The sequence below is a fragment of the Lycium ferocissimum genome, chromosome 6 (assembly GCF_029784015.1).
Source record: "Lycium ferocissimum isolate CSIRO_LF1 chromosome 6, AGI_CSIRO_Lferr_CH_V1, whole genome shotgun sequence".
Lineage (NCBI taxonomy): Eukaryota > Viridiplantae > Streptophyta > Magnoliopsida > Solanales > Solanaceae > Lycium > Lycium ferocissimum.
In genome coordinates this window covers 1,856,615-1,873,671 of record NC_081347.1, presented here as the reverse complement: position 1 = coordinate 1,873,671, position 17,057 = coordinate 1,856,615, and the positions used below count along the sequence as shown (strand labels likewise).

General features: G+C 32.0%; 1 pseudogene; it reads left to right on the top strand.

The window, feature by feature from the left end:
* Positions 1–2,867: 2,867 nt before the first annotated feature.
* Positions 2,868–4,376, top strand: LOC132058865 (F-box/FBD/LRR-repeat protein At1g13570-like; annotated as a pseudogene).
* The last annotated feature ends 12,681 nt before the right edge of the window (positions 4,377–17,057 follow it).

Here is a 17,057-nt window from a genome sequence, read left to right as displayed (position 1 = left end):
ACACGAATGAAAATCCTGCAGATATGCTGACCAAGGTGGTACCGAGAGACAAGTTCGAATTGTGCAAAGAACTTGTCTAAGACGCACTCAAATTAAAAGTGCCTGTACCCTCCTTCGTGTGTATGGGACCGGGAGTGGGAGATTTGTCGGGTCCATCCCATAATTTGAGGAAGGAAACATCTCCCTCATTTTAAGGAAGAAACAAGGAAGAAAACATTTCCTTGTTTTAAGGAAGAAAACATCTTCCTTGTATTTCGGCAAATTGTCAGTGCTTGCTTGAGTCACTAATGACATCAATAGGTTCATTTCATCCCTATCAATAGGGAAGTCTTCTATCATTTGAAGACACACCAAAATCATTTGCTAGACACACCAAAATCTCGTACAATACATCCGAGGAGAGCAAAGTGAGGTATACCATAGACTGTGTGAGAAAATAGTCTGTGAAGAAAAATAGAGTGTGAGTGATATTGTAGTAAGGTGGGAAAAATCAAAAGAGTGTTTTTCTTTTGTGGGTGTAGTGGTCTTAGGAGTATTTATACTCGTTAATACACAGCCAGAAATTCCTTTCTATAGTGATATCGCCTTCCTTGGCACGGTTTTTCCCTTATTCAAGGGTTTCCACGTAAAATCTTGGCGTCATTATTGCCGCATTTTATTCTTGCTAATTTAACCATAAATTAGTGTTCGCTTATCACTAATAACGTGAATATTATTTTGTGGGTCTCTTTATTCCCAATACAAGGTAAACTCAAGTAAAGGTTAAGTAATACATGTGAGCTAGATTAGAAAAGTGTCACAATGCAGTAATTGTATGTCTGTAATTTTTTATTTTTTTTTGCCTCAATTCTGAAAGCTTGTTTATCATCATTACAATGCTAAGGGCTTAAATTTCATTCCTGTTCTTGAATGATCTATGTAATGAGACTTCTATATGAATCTATAGTATGTTGGTTTATTTTCAATGTTATGTGGGGTATGTCGGTTCTCTACTTTGATTAAAAAAAAAAATTAAAAAAAAATCATCGATTTAGCTTATGATGTGTTTGAAAGCCCTTGTCCTGTTTAAACTATACTTACAACCATCTAATAGTTAGCCAACTCTGATCAGCAAATAGCCTGAAAAAGTTTCTACTCATGAGTTTGTGGACCAAGCATAGACCTTGATGGTATTAGTATCGACAACTGAAATTGAGCATAAAGCATATATACATCGACTTTCATGCATCAATTTTGTGTTTGGTATGACGAATTTTTTTTTTTTACTTTTTAGAAAAATACATTTTATGAAGAAACTATTTCTAGTACCGGGTTATCAAAAGCCATTTTTATTAAAATAGAGAAATTGTCTACTCTCCGTCAAGTACACATAAGTTTGTAATCATTACAACTATCTCAAAGGTAAGTTCATATTCTCTTGCTCCAGTGACTACATAGATAATATTATTATCGATTATAATACTAGATGTTTTCATAATAAATTGTCTAATATGCTAATATCATTATTGATCTTTACAAAATGTTTCTTTAGGAAAAACTTACACTAAACCAAAAGTAAAAAATAAAAAACATTTTTTATATTTTTTTTACGTTTCAGACTAAATATACCAAAGTTATTGTTATTACCCCTTTTTATAAAAATAAATCAAAGAAAAAATATTACTAATAATCAATAAATTATAAATTCCAATATTACAATGTGACGTTTTTTTTGTACTATGAGATTTACTCTGTAATTCAAACATTACTTATTTTATCCACAGAATATCAGTATAAATAACATATCAGATCTGCAAAAATAATATAGAAAAATCTTAGTCGGGACATTTCTTCTTTTATGAGTACTTTGTAAGTAGACATAAAAAAATATTTCATTAAGTGGAGATAAAACACTACAACAGTTTTTTTTTTTTTTTTGTTAGATGAAGTAACCATATCTGTGCTGGCAGTGGCGCAAACCTGCATGAACACCCTGTTATTAAGAAAATACAGATGTATAACTAGAGACACTGTTTTTCACTTCTCTCTTTCCCCCATTCCTCTGAACCTAAAGAGTTGAAGACTCCAAAATATTGGTAAGCTTCAAAACTACTTCTCTACTTTTAATTGGTGTTATGCTGAAGTTACAGAGGTCTTTTTAGGTTTCACAAACTTTAATAGTATAATTACTAATTTGATGTTCAAAATCTAGTGAAACAGCTTCTTAAGCTTATTTTTGTGAGGTAAAAGTACCCAAATATTATTTTTCTCCTTATTGTTAGCTAGGATGGTTGATAAGCTTAGAAGAAGAAGTAAACAGATAGTTGATTCTTGTTTTTTTTTAAAGGCTACATCTTAGGGTGTGTTTGCTATGACGGAAAATGTTTTCTGCGAAAAATGTTTTCCAGGAAAATAAGCGGGTGTCTTATATTAAGTTATTGTCTGGTTTTTGCATATAATCTAGCCAAACGCTATTGAGAGGTTGGCATGGGGGCTAGGGGCAGTGGGGTGAGTTGGAGGGTGAGTATTAGACAATTAGCATGGATTGCCACTTATGGAATTTGTTTTCCCTACTTCCGTTAGGGAAGCCATTTTCCTCATTTTTAAAAAATTTTCACCAACCAAACATGAGAAAATTGGAAACTCCAAACCAAACACACCGTTAATGGTAGGTGTTCTTGCTGTGAGAATGCAAGTAATGGATATTATGCTATGTTACATGGATTTCTTTACTGGTACATGATCAGTATGGGTATGTCAAGTGTTTTTTCTTCTTCTAATGTTTGGTGTATCTTGAAGAATCTTCACATAAATACCCAAGCTGTTATCTTGACCATTTGATATGATTATCTCAAGGCAAATTATTGCTTGTTCTCTACAGGTTCTTGGTGATTATTGGTATATGATGCCTCCTAAGAGAAAAAAGCGTTGTCGAAGTTTACCTTCTGAAGTCCTTAGCAACCTTCCGGATAATGTAATGGATGTCATTCTGATGTGTTTGCCTTGTAAAGATGCTGTGAGGACAAGCATTTTATCGAAGAAATGGAGGTATCACTGGTGTAGGCTTACAAAGTTGATGCTTGATTCATCTCTTTGGAAAACAGAAAAGGATTCACTAAACCCTACTGTTAAATTTACAAAGAATATCTACCAGCTTTTGTCCGTTCATGAAGGACCCATTACTAAGTTTACCCTAAACATGGCTTTTCTAAAAAAAAGTTGTCCTACGATTGACAACTTCATATTTTTCCTCTCTAGAAATGACATTCAATATCTTGTTCTTCAATTTCCATGGCATAATCTATACAAATTGCCTTCTTCACTTTTCACATGTTCGCAGCTGAGGCATCTAAATCTTCAGAATTGCTCAATACATCATCCATCGGCCTTTCAAGGATTTGATAAGTTAATTAGCCTGGTGTTATGTAGAGTCACAATTTCTCCTGAATTGCTGGAAAGTTTAATATCCAATTGCCCGTTACTTGAGCAGTTGGTGCTGAATATCCCAGAAATGTTACACACAATTGAAATTAAGGCCCCCATGCTGAGATCGTTCAATTTCACTGGCAATAAGTTCTATCTGTCTGAAGAATGTCCCTCTCCTGGTAAAAGTATCTCTGGCAGGTTACGAAATGAAGGCAGAGAATCTTGATTTTGCAAAGGTTTTCGTGTCTTGTTTTTCTCTCGAGCACCTCGCCTTAAATTTCTTTAATATCATGGTAGATTTTTCTTCATGACTTCATTGTTATGCACTTAAGCGGATGGAATTTTCTTTCAGGCTGACTCATATTGAATTTTGGTAAATTTTTCCTAGATCTTTGCTGAAGAAGGATATGAAGCACCAACAAGGCTTCCCTTTGATCTTAGTGTCAAGCGATTTTACCTGTCTCATATTTATCTGATGGACTCATATAAATTCTCATATGCTCTTTGCTTGATAAGAAGCTTCCCATATTTAGAATATCTCAAGTACAGGTTCTTAGTGCTTTGATCTTTCTAATTTAACGGCTCTTTTCATACTTCTTAGATCCTCAATAATCTGAGAGTTGACTTCTTATCTTTCTTAGGTTTACAGTGAAGCTGAAGATGATGATCGTATTCTAGAATTCCTTGAACTCGAACATTTCTCGGACGTGACATTTAATCACCTCAGGGAAGTTATGCTAGATTGCTTTGGAGGAAAAAAGCCTGAGATGCAGCTTATCAAGCTTTTGTTGGCCACATCCCCGGTGTTGGTGAGAATGCTAATCGATACATGTTATCTAGATGATGAACCTCTTGAGACAAGATTAAAAATATTCGCTGAGGTATCAAATTTTGTGTGTGCATCACCTGAAGCAGAAGTAATCTACGATAAACTCAAGTACCAGATTACATAGATTTAATCAGATCAAGACCTTTGGGCTTTGGCTGAAATGTTTTGCAAGTAAGAATCACATAGATAGAAAGGAATGTCGATATAGTAGTATAACAGTGTGTTTTGCTTTGCAAATATCTGTCTGGGAACATCTTGACCATTTCTAGATGGATGTTTTTATCAGTTCTATAGCAACATTTTCTATCACCTGCTAAGGATTTTTACGTTTAGTGCCTGCTCACGAATGATCTGTGGAATTTTACATACACAGGAATTGATACTGTGGTGGTATTGTTCAATATCATTATTCTGTGTGGTGGTGTCCGGGGCAGCTTTTGTGCACAGGTTTATTTCAACATTGTGTTGTGAGTCGCAGCGTTAATTCTCTACCTGGCCAAGTCCTTATAAACTCACAACAGGGGATAATTATTACCGCTTCTTTGAGAATCTCATGTTTATATTAGGTGTGAAATTGATCCAATTTTCTGTTTCTTGTTTGGCAGAATTAAAATCTTGTTATTGTGGATCAGGTACATGGTACTCTTTTAAACCATGCATTATAGAGAGATGGTTTATGAGCAGTGGCGGAGTCAGGAATTTCACGAAGGGTGTTCAAGCATCGCATAAGTAATTTTTTTTTATTTTATTTTTTTAAAACACTTTTAGGCTTCAAATTTTCCCCGGCCAGGCGGATCCGGGATTTTCACTCAGGGGATTCGAAAAAAACAACAAAAGCTAAATATTAAAAATAGTGTTATCGATGAGAATCGAACCTAAAACACTAGAGATAATTTTGTACATCATGGACCACTTGAGCTAACTTTTTGCATTTGATTAGGGTGTTCAAAAATTAATATATGTACATAAACACAGAAAATCTATCTTGTATATACACTGTAATTTTTTGCCGAGGGTGTTCGGATGAACACCTGGCGATGACAACGATAGCAGCAAGACACGAATAATGGAGAGCATAATCAGGTTTTTCCTTTTTTAATTTCTTTTTGGAGCCTTTTGCTTTCGATTGTAGCAGAGTTATTGAGAATTTTTAGGATTTATTCGTTAACTTTCAATTAAAAAAATAATTTTAAATTAAAAAAAAATTAATGAAAAGAAAAAGAAAGTCAAAGACAAATTGGTTGGGAACTCAACTGGGGGGCGTTCGGCCGCGGGGATCGATATAAAAAATTTCGCCTTGATTTTCGATTTTCGGATTGAAGAAATTACAATCCAAATAAGCTCGATTGGATCGATCTTTTAAGTTTTGTTTTGGATTAATCGGTTTGATATTTCGGATTTTCGAATTTGACTTTTGAGCCTTTAAGACGCCTACTTGTAGCGAAATTTATGTGCTCTAGTTATCAAGTTATACGTCTCAGCATAATTTGAAACCAAATTAGAACTAAAATCAATGCAGTTAAGATACTTTCAGCATAAATTCAAAAGTATATCTTGCTCTACTTCAACACAAGAATATTTTAAAGTGTGAGTTCCACAGAGGAAAATCTAGATCTTAATTGCTTTGTAATAGTAAGAACAAAGGAAAGAAAAGAATTTCTTGAAAACTTGAGCTAGTTCGATCACCTTGCACAGTGGCACTTGCCATGCAAAAAGCATTCTAGGCAATGCAAGATAAAAGAATTATAAGATTGTATCCAAATGTAAGAAAAACACTATATTTTATTTGATTTAGTAGAAAATTCTACATTTGGACTTATTACTATAATGGGTAGGGTCGTAGCTCGTAGGTATTAATCTATTAGACCTTTCGAAATTGGATTTATTAGTATCATTGACCTATTGGGCACATATAATATGAGTAGAGTAGAATATAAAGTATAAAAATTTCGGTTTTTCGGATATCCAAATATCCATAGTACTAAATCCATATCCAATTCAAAATACATAAATTTTAAAAATAAAATCCGCAATCCAAAAATCCAAATCACAAATTCAAAAAGTTCGGATTTCGGGTTGGCCCGAACTATGCACACCCCTACTGGCTACTGCGTTTAGTTTTTTTTTAGAGATTTTTACATTTTAGGCCTTTAATTAAGGATTATTTTAGTAAGTAATATTACTTTTGAATTATTCAAATTAGTTTTGACTTATTCAAAATAACAGATTTATTAATTATTATAGCACAAAATTGATAGGTGAGGTTGGATTAGTGTTGCTCCTTTAAAAAGGTTAAAAATAAATATAACAGCGCGCACAGTCGCTGGATCGAACCTCCGCGCCCATCTGCTCCATGATTTTTCTTGAACACCCTGCGCCGCTGGACTACCTCGCCTACTTGTTTCAAGGGGTTTCAAAATGATATATATACTCATACAGAGTAGCATTTACCTATACACAAAGATAATTTTCCGAAAAGTGTTCTCCTAAACACCCTTACTAGGTTGTAGTTGCGCCCCTGTTTATGACTGAATGAGATATTAGAATTATACTCTGGTTCTGTTCAAACAAAAGGGGTGAGGAAGGTTGGGATGAACAAAAATCTCACTTTCGGAGTTCGAAAAAAAGATACGTTTTAAGGTGTTGAAATACTCTTGAATGTTTAGATATGTTTTTTCGGAAAAAACTGTGATGCCCATGGCGAGTGCAGGTCAAAGAGGAGGACTAACAAGTTTTTAGTTGTACAAAAGAAATGCGCATGACATTTTAAGTGTATCTTACCTCGGAATGAGAGATGAAAATGAGGAGTTTTACAAGATATAACACAAATTCACATGATATGCGTGCTTTTGTGCTCAATGGTGGTGTAGCTCAAGGGACAAATTCGTGAGGCATGTCGGGCAAAAATAGGCAATACATGCCATATGGTTGAGTTATGATAAAACTGTCCGCGTATAAACAAAGCGGAGAATGTCGCACCAAGTTAAAAATTATCCCTTAATCCAACAAACTGATGATATAGGAATGTCGTTGAATATCTAGTGTGTAACGGAGTAAGAACTAAGAAAGAAGTCTCAAGTGTAAAAATTTATTGGATTACATAATTACCTTTAATATTACCTTGGCGAACATTCTTTTCCTTGTCTGAGCAATCCTTATTTATACATAAGCTTCTCTCATACAAAATGAGCCAATTTTAAAAGGTCCATAAAATGGAGGCTACTTTAATCATAAACCAGGAATGACTCATTTAATACTTTCATCTCTAATTAGGTTCTCTATACCCAGAAAAAAAAAAAGATCAAAATAGTACAAGAAAAGGAAGTACGTAATCTTTTTTTTTCCCTTGAGGGAATCCCCTTAACTCAAATCAAATACCTTCTACACTTGCGCTTGGATAAGCGGATCTTTCAAATACTGTTGGAACTCTATCGCCATAATTTTCAAGCAACACCAAGGTTGAAGAAGATAGAGTTTTGGTCAATGGAGATTGCTTAGTCAACTAGTTCGAGAATACAGATGAATGGAGATTCTAGCTGATTCTAATTGTTAAGTCTATTTTTGGGTATTGGGCTTATTGGGCCAATTTTGCATCACCATATTTTCCTTATTGGGCGAGAATGTGAAGACTATGCTGGGCCACAGGAATAAAGAAAAACTATGGCCCATTATGACAAGCCTCCAGATTTTCATTTCTTGTAGATATTTTGTACATATCCAATATTGTAATTTCTACTAGTTTGTTATAGAATAGCAAATAGGAAATAGATATATGATAGATTTTGTTACGATTAGATTCCTTTTCACTTGTATAAATTAGGATACAATGTACAACACTATCACTCAATTCAATCAAAACGAAAAATTTTCTATATCTTTTTTATTTCAAAGATGGTATCGGAAAGCGGGGATTAGCTCTTTTCCGATCATCTCCTTTTTTTTTTTTTTGGTTTATCTTGCATATTTACTTGCTTTATCATATTTACAATATCTACTTCGGCACAAAATACAGGTATAGTGGCAGAAACCACTTTGATTGGTGATCTTCTTGTATTTCTCGTTGGATCGACCGCAACTAATGTTGTTGATTTCAGCCATCCTTTTTATCTTGACTCCTCAAATTATCCAGGGTGAGTCTTGTTTCTTTTGTTTTTGATGGATTTTTTGATGGAAGAGGTTATGGTGGCTGGAAGAGAGGAGTCATTATTGCTATTTCAGCCAAGAACAATCTGGGATTTACTAATGGATCCTTGGATGTTCCTACCTTTGATCCTGTCCTTATGAAGGCTTGATCCGGTGTAATGACATGAAATCTCTTTGTCCATGGCTACTGAACTCTCTTTCTAAAGAGATAGCTGAGAGTGTGTTGTACTCAATCAGTGCCAAAGATTTGTGTGGAGACTTGGAAGAAAGATTTGGTTAGGCAAATGGTGCAAAACTATTTCAACTTCAAAAGAATTTAAATGTTGTAACTCAAGGAAATACAAGTGTTTCAACTTATTTTACAAAAATGAAAAGTTTATGGGATGAGTTGGATGCTTTAAATACTTTTTCTGCTTGTGTGTGCACATGTGTTTGTGGTCTTGAAGAAAAAAGGACACACACACATCAAGATGAAAGGTTATTACAATTTTTGATGAGTCTAAATGATGCGTTCATAAGAGTGAGAAGCAATATTCTGTTGTCTTCTCCTTTACCTTCTATTGGACAAGCTTATTCACTGGTAGTACAAGATGAAAAACAAAGGGAGATTCATGCTACACCACTTATCCTGGTGAAGCATCATTTACTACAACTAATCAACAAGGAGGAAGGAGATTTAATGACTATAAAGTGCAGAAACCAACTTTTGACTCTAGAAAGAATAACCTGATTTGTGGTTATTGTAAGAAACCAGGACATAGTATTGATAAATGTTATAGGCTTCATGGATTTCCTTCTGATTTTAAATTTACAAGATCAAGAAAATTCCAGGCAGCAGCTTAAGTCAATAATGTTTTTGGATCTAATGAAGAAACAGAAATGGCATGTAACAAAGTAATTTAGTCATTGAGTCAGGAAAATGTCACACAACTTCTGCAACTTCTTCAACAATACAAACCTGACCAGCAGCTTGAGAATATTACTGAAGCTTTTGTAAATATGAGTTTTGCTGGTATAACTAAATTCTTCAACTCTTATGCCTGCTTTATTAATATTGACAGCTGTTCTTGGATATTAGACAGTGGAGCTACTCAACATATGGCTCACAATAAATTTATATTAGTGGAAAATTATTTGTGCTTCTTTGAGAATCTCAGATTTATATTAGTTGCAAAGTTGATCCAATTTTTGTATTTCTTGTTTGGCAGAATTTAAAATCTTGTTTTCGTGGATCAGGTACATGCTCCTCTTAAACCATGTATTATAGAAAGATGGTTTATCAGTGAATGAGATAGTAGAATTAGACTGTTTCTGTGATTCTGTCAAACAAAAGGGGGTGACGTGTGTTGGCTTGAATGAAATCTAACATAGAAGTTGAAAAAAAGAGTAAGATATGTCTTTTGGAAAAAAAAATAAAAAAATAGTGATGCTCATGATGGAGTTAGGGGCGGTCCGGATTGACAAGCTTGCGAAGGAGTGTACATGACATCTTAAGCGAATCTTATATCAGAATGAGAAATGAAAATGAGAAACTTTATAAGGCATAACACAAATTCACATAACACACGGGGCGGACCCCCATGCGTTTAACGGTGCTCGAGCATCCATTAACCTCGACGTAAAATATATATATATATATATATATATATATATATATATATATATATATATATAGAAACTGCTCAAAATAGAGATATATTAATGCGATAGCACTCAGTGAATAAAAAGCCTATTGGATGCTTTGGTCGAATGGGCAATTGAAGGGCGCATCTTTGCCCTAAGTTGAGGGCTCGATCCCAGGTGTGACGATTATTTTCCTCCTTTTTTCCATTATAAAGTTCGGTTCTTCTTTTTTGACTATCTTTGATTACTTTTAGTTTATAAATTCCTTTAACATCTATATAATTTCTTGTGAACATAGAAGGAGAAAAAAATCACTGTCCAATCACTTCTCTTATTTTTCTTGGGAGATTTTGGCAATTTGGCTAAGAAATCCTTCAAGTTAATTCACTTTTTTTTTTTTTTTTTTCAAAAAGTGAAAAGTTTTTTTATTTATTTTTATTTTTTTATATAATGATAATATTAATCATAATTTTCTCATTACACTTTAAATTATCACGTTTAAGTAATTGTGCACTTATACTATGTGATCTACATTAACATTATATTCACGAGCGAGCACCCGGTCTGGTAATCCTGGATCCGCCACTGATAACACAAATTCACATGATACGCACGCTTTTGGGCTCAATGATGATGTAGCCCAAGGACAAATTCGTGAGGCCTATTGGGCAACGGGCAATACATGCCATGTGGTTGAGCTATGATAAAAATGTGAACGTGTGGCTCAAAACGGATAATGTCGCATCAAGTTAAGAGTGTCTTTAGGCTGCTTAATCCAACAAACTGGTAATATCATAGCTGATGGTTTGGTTGAACGAGAACGAAGATGGTGAAGAGTAGCTCTCTTGTTGCCTTCCATGAAGAATTAAGAAACAAGGCTAACGGAGTAATGACGTCGAATATTTCATATTGTAGCGCCTTTTCCCTTTAGCCATTTGTAATTTTACAAAGTCTTAAAATTTCTGAAATGTCATTTGCTGTGAGAGCTGCGAATTACTTAATTTTGTTCCTACAACATAAAATTATCTCATGTTTGATATAAATTAATTACATTTATGATTCAGTGGAACTATAGGATAAGCAAGTGGATAACATAATCCCCTTTATTCTAATACCTTAGTGATTCATTCTTTTCTTGTTTCACCGGTCCTTGTTAATAATATAGACTACTCTGATATAAAATGAATCAATTCAAATAGGTTAAAAATAGATAAACATTCAGTAGGATGACTAGTTTTTGAGCCGGAATTGAAGTTTAACCATTGTTCAAATGCAATTGAAATGTAGCTAGTTCTTATTGTAAAACTAATAATTTGGACAAAAATAACCGTAAGTGATCACTCCAGCACACATTACTTGTTAGAGTTCGAAATTTTTTTAGTGTTTCAAACTCCACAAACAATTCATGAAGTCTAAACTTTCACGATCTAAGTGTAAAAATTTACTAGATAACATAATTATCTTATTACCTTAGTGAACATTCTTCTCCTTGTTTCACCAATCCTTATTTATACATAAGCTTCTCTTCATACAAAATGATCCAATTCTAATAGTTCCATGAAAATGGAGGCCTTCCACCCCCCCCCCCCCCCCTCTCCTTTTACTCTTTAATCATAAACCATGAATGACTCATATAATACTTTCATCTGTAATTAGGTTCTCCACAAAAAAGATAGATCAAATAGTAAAAGAAAATGAAGTACATAATCTTTTTGTCCCTTGAGGGAATCCTACAATATAACTTAACTTAAATCAAATACCTTCTACACTTGTGCTCGAATAAGCAGATCTTAAAATACCTTTTTTCAATTTCAACTTTGAATACTTTTTTTTTGGTCGTACTTCAACCAAATCACGACCAAACGCTTAATTACTTAATACTAAGCACCTCGAAAATGTTGAACTTGCCTGAAATGTTTTTGAGCTGCCACATTACCATCAATTGCTTCATCATTCTCCTTTTCATCTTTATGTTTGGAGCTTTCAGTATCATCACATAAAACATTGAAAAAGGTGTTTAGACCATAGCCCAAAATTCGTATTAAAGATAAAATAGCTGCAGCTTGTTGCAAATTCATGGTTGTAGACAAGAAATGCAAGATGGTTATGTGTGAAGAAATTAGAAAGTGAGACAAATGCAAGTGATTCTTGGAATTAATATAGAGGAATTAAGGTGCTGAATATATAGTTAAAAAATGGCGGGAGCTGTGATCTTGAGATAACATTACATTTTCTTGGCACCCAAGTAGAATGTCTAGTCATTTTGTCATTTTTTTCTTTTCTTTTTGCATGAATTTTTTTTTTTAAAAAATCTAGCCGCCTTTAATTGACCCCTTGTGTCTCAAGAATTTGCTATTTTTTGATAATTGAAAAATCTCTGAAGGTTAATAGTACATGGTACGAAACTTGATGTATAATGTGTATATCGTCTATCTTTCTCCTCTTAAATTAATAGTATCAGATTTGTATAACTAGGTAATAAATAATCTAAAATTATTCTCTTACAACTAGATCAAAACAGTGTAATTTTGTTAAGAAATTCTTTAAATATATATAATTTTATTAAATTTAAAATCCAATTATTAGCGCTTGAATTGGTTATTCTAAAATCTAGAAGTCAAGTCTTGGTTTTGCCTCTGTTTAATCAATGTTAATAACTTTATTATAGTGGAGCCAAAGTGTAAGAACCTTTTTTTAAAATTGTTTCACATAGTCGGAGTTAGTGCAATGTCTTGCGTCAATATAGGGATATATCAATCTTTTTACCGAATTTAGGTAACTAAATCTATTCTGATTGGATACTAATGTTATTCAATTATTGAGGCTTTTCATGTCTTGGCAGCTTCTAATTAGATTAATCCTTAAATAAACAAAATACTTTAGTAGCAATCTTTATGTCGTGAACTGTAAAAAACAAAAGGAGTTGGAAAGATTAAAAAATTGAAATCATAGAGCGAAACAACGTTGCTTTCATGAAATCTCACTAAAGTTTTAATAAATACTAGCTAGAAGTCATATCTTTTTAAAAACGTAAAAAATAGCAGAAGTGAAAGAATATATAAAGATAAACAATTATGCAAAGAAGCTTATTAAAATCCAATTTTGTTACCATGTTAAATCAACTTAAGCTTCAAAACACAAAGCTTTATAGTAATGAACGGAGTTATTCATAAACACTACAAAACCCTTTACAAACCCTTAGACAATAATTAGAGACATATGTGATATATATATTCTTTCACAACATATATAATTAACGTTTTAATTCGGTTTCTTTATGGATGTACTTTAAGTATTTAAATATGTGACATTGGATGAAGAAATTTTATTAATTTCTAGTTATAATGGCGCATAAATTTTGGAACCAAAAGAAAAAAGGGTAGTCCACACAGTAACTAGATACTACTAAATATCCAACTTATAATAGGGATAACAAAAACGACCATTATAATAGCCACGCAGTTTTATTAAAGCTAAATTTGAAAAGACGTGCATATACTTCATTATTTTTGTTTTAATTACCTGTAAGTATCTTTGCGTCCGCGTTACGATAACCCATGTTTAAAGAAAAAGAAAAAAAGAATGGAGAGAGATAATAGAAATCTCAAGAGTATATTGTCCAGGTTCTTTCTATTTCTATTCACATGTAAATACGATATATAGTTTTTGATACAAATAACTTGAACATATATAGAACATGATTCAAAACAGATAAAAACATACTATAATTAAGAGAACATATGTTTAATAATCTCTCAGATTAAATTATAAAAAAAAAAATCTCTATTTATTGTTTACATGTATTTTTTAAATTTTTGCTTATTCTTTTCTTCCCTTCAACATTTTTGGTTTTCTATAAAAGATAGTAGCATTTCTATCTTTATTGATAAAACATCTAGAGCATCAACTTAATAACTTTTTGGTGTTCAATTATGCTTAAAGTAGTTGATGAAGTGATCGTTATAAAATGTACCGTTATTTTTGACTTAATAATTATTATTTATAGTAGAGTTAGTATTTTATCTCAAATTCAAATTTCTTATATTTTATATTTTAACCCTGAATATTTTTATTGTTTCATTATTTTGTTCAAAATTCATAGTTATTGCATTATTCATTATGTAGTAATGTTACATTAAAGTTTGAGTTTTGATTAGCTTATCATATTTTAGGTCCGAAAAAAAAAAGTAAAAAATGAAAAAAAGAAATAAGTTGTTTGACTTTTGAAAATGCATCTTAACTATAGCTAACTTCATATAGATTACATAAATATTTCATAGCTTATCATGAAACTTAATATTCTTGCCTTTGTATTAATCATTGTTGAAATAGTTACAAATCCATATCAAGGCCATCAAAATTTCAATCATTTAAGTGGAGCACCAAGAAAATATTAGAAAACCACGTATTGTAACATCTTTTAGAACCTAAGTCTTTGTATTTGAGTTCTTAAGTTGTGACTCGAACATAACAAACATAAACTATCTCTTTTGCTATACACAGTCCAATTTTTACTCTTCTTTTCAAAATTCTAAAGTTTTTCTTATAAATCCAAACACAACTAATGGAACATTGCAACTACTGCTATCAATTCACAGCTCCTATATTCTGTTTGCGAAGTCATACCAACAGTCGAGCCATGCCCACTTTGTAAATTCACATTGAACAAATTGGTGTTCCATGGATTCATTTGGTAATCTAACAAAGTGAACAACAAAAATCAACATTTCGTTTATTTAATCTATATGGTTAACAACTTTTTAAGTGTGACCACATAATTTACCTTGCTTTTTGATAATTTTTTATATGCTTAAAATTATTGCTCGTATGTTTTAAAATATTAAGTATGTAACGCAAACCTACCTTAAGTTCTTTTTGGACACGTGACAATTGATTTTATTTGTTTTAAACCATATAATAACACACATCTTAAGTTATTGAGTTATTTATTTTTAAATATCATTATCGTGTAATTTTTGAGTATTTTTAAAATGTACTTTTAGTCCGAATAATAGATTTCACTAATTTTTAAAATTTAATCAATCAAAAAAATTTCATAATATCAATCAACCAAAAATTTTCATTGTTCAAATAAGATCTTCAATATTTTATTTCACATAATGTAGTTAGAAACTATATCGATTTTGGTGATGTGACAAATTAATTAAAAGAATTCAAAAACTTTGCAAGAGCGACAATCCCTTTCTCTTCGTTGATGACTTGGTTTTTTTCTTCAATTTGGGAATCATGTGTTCTTATAGTATGTTTGGAAATTTAGTTCTTCTGTTATTTTGAAAATACTTTTCAAAAAAAGTAATTGATATCAGAATTTGTGTTTTATATAATTTAAAAGCGAACTACTGAATTGTTTTTATAAAGCTTTTAAAAAGTACTTTTAAGTGTATTTTCTCAAAAATACTTTTCAAAAAAACTTTTGGGAAAACTATTTTTTGTTAAATAACAACATTATTTCTTACTAAAAGCAAAATCTATTCTCCAAAATGTTTTCTCTTATATGAAAAAAATAAGTTCTTTTGTGAAAAATATCAATACCTTCGTACTATATGTATTCTCCTCTTCAAAATGTTTTCCTTTATTGATATCTTAATTTCTCTTATTTAGTATTTTAGATTTTAATCAAAACAATCTCATATTTTGATCCAATTGTATTTTTGAATTAGTATAAAGTATATAAATAGAGAAGTTTTTGGTTACTTTGTAATAATCAAAGGTCCCCACCATTGTTTGTTTTTTGCCCTATACTGATTCATTAGCTATCTTTTTCGTTTTCAAAAGTTTCTTCAGAAAACGATTGTTTTAGAAACAAATCAATTATTTTTTTAATAAAAAGAAACTCGTGTTTGTTATTCCATGGGATTATCTAGTTGTTCTTATTCATAATATCTATATCTTTTAAATATTTAGCTTCAAAAACTTTATCTTTCAATTATTCAAAATTTGCTTGTAATAAATTCCAAATTATTACTTTGTTAGTAAAAATCATATATTACATTTCATTCAAATGTTAAAGGATAAGAAAATTTAATACTGGCCTTGTAATATTAAAGAACAATTAAATCGGATAGAAGATGATGGGTATGCATGCATATCAAGAAAATGACTTTGGATATCTATCAACACCATGGGTAACAAAAAAGAAAAGGAGTAATAATAGAGTTTACTCATGTTCTTCGAGCCCACATCCATAAAGATACTTACCGCTACCTCGCTGTCCCGTAAGTGCACATCACCATGCATGGTTTTGGATGGTTAATGTGCTACATATACATGGGTGGATATTTGGTGCATAGAAACTTGCCTGAGGAAATAGCATAAAAATCACAGATTTAACAAAATGCTTAAATTAGACTTGTATATACTCCATCCAAAAGCATGATGCTCTTAAAATTACATATGTTGAAGGAGCAATCACCAAGAATCATGACATCAACCAACAATGCTTCTCCCTGAAAATTTTGGAAACAAAGACCTAAAAATTCTATTCGTAATCACATTTTGCTCTCATGCACAAAATAAAAATTCAAGACTACCTTGTGTTGCACAATTCAACATTCTTTATTTTGTAAATGATGACTTATGAATTGAAACAACTATGTAATGGCATGTAATAGTCGCATCATAGAAGCCAATCACTATCATCCTTCAAGTTCGGCAATGCAAGATTAATAAAGATTGAATTTGAGTATGGATCGAAGGATGAATACAGTGTCGGTTACTAAAGACTTTAACATGAGTATGAAGAAAGAGTGTCGGTTACTAAAGACTTTAACATGAGTATGTGAAGAAAGAGGGGAGGCTGCATGTTTAAGGAAAGCTATTCCTTGGCAGTTATCACAAATTGCATTATTTTTATTGGTGATTAATTTAAAAAATATGAGTAAATTAACTTAGTAGCATATTATTCTCCATAATACATATATTTGCGGATAAATATCACTGCTATAAGCTAGGAGCAAAACATGGAAGTTACTTGGCTATATCTTAGGGATTTCATTTTGCAAATTTAAATTCACGCATAAATATTATTGCAATAAGT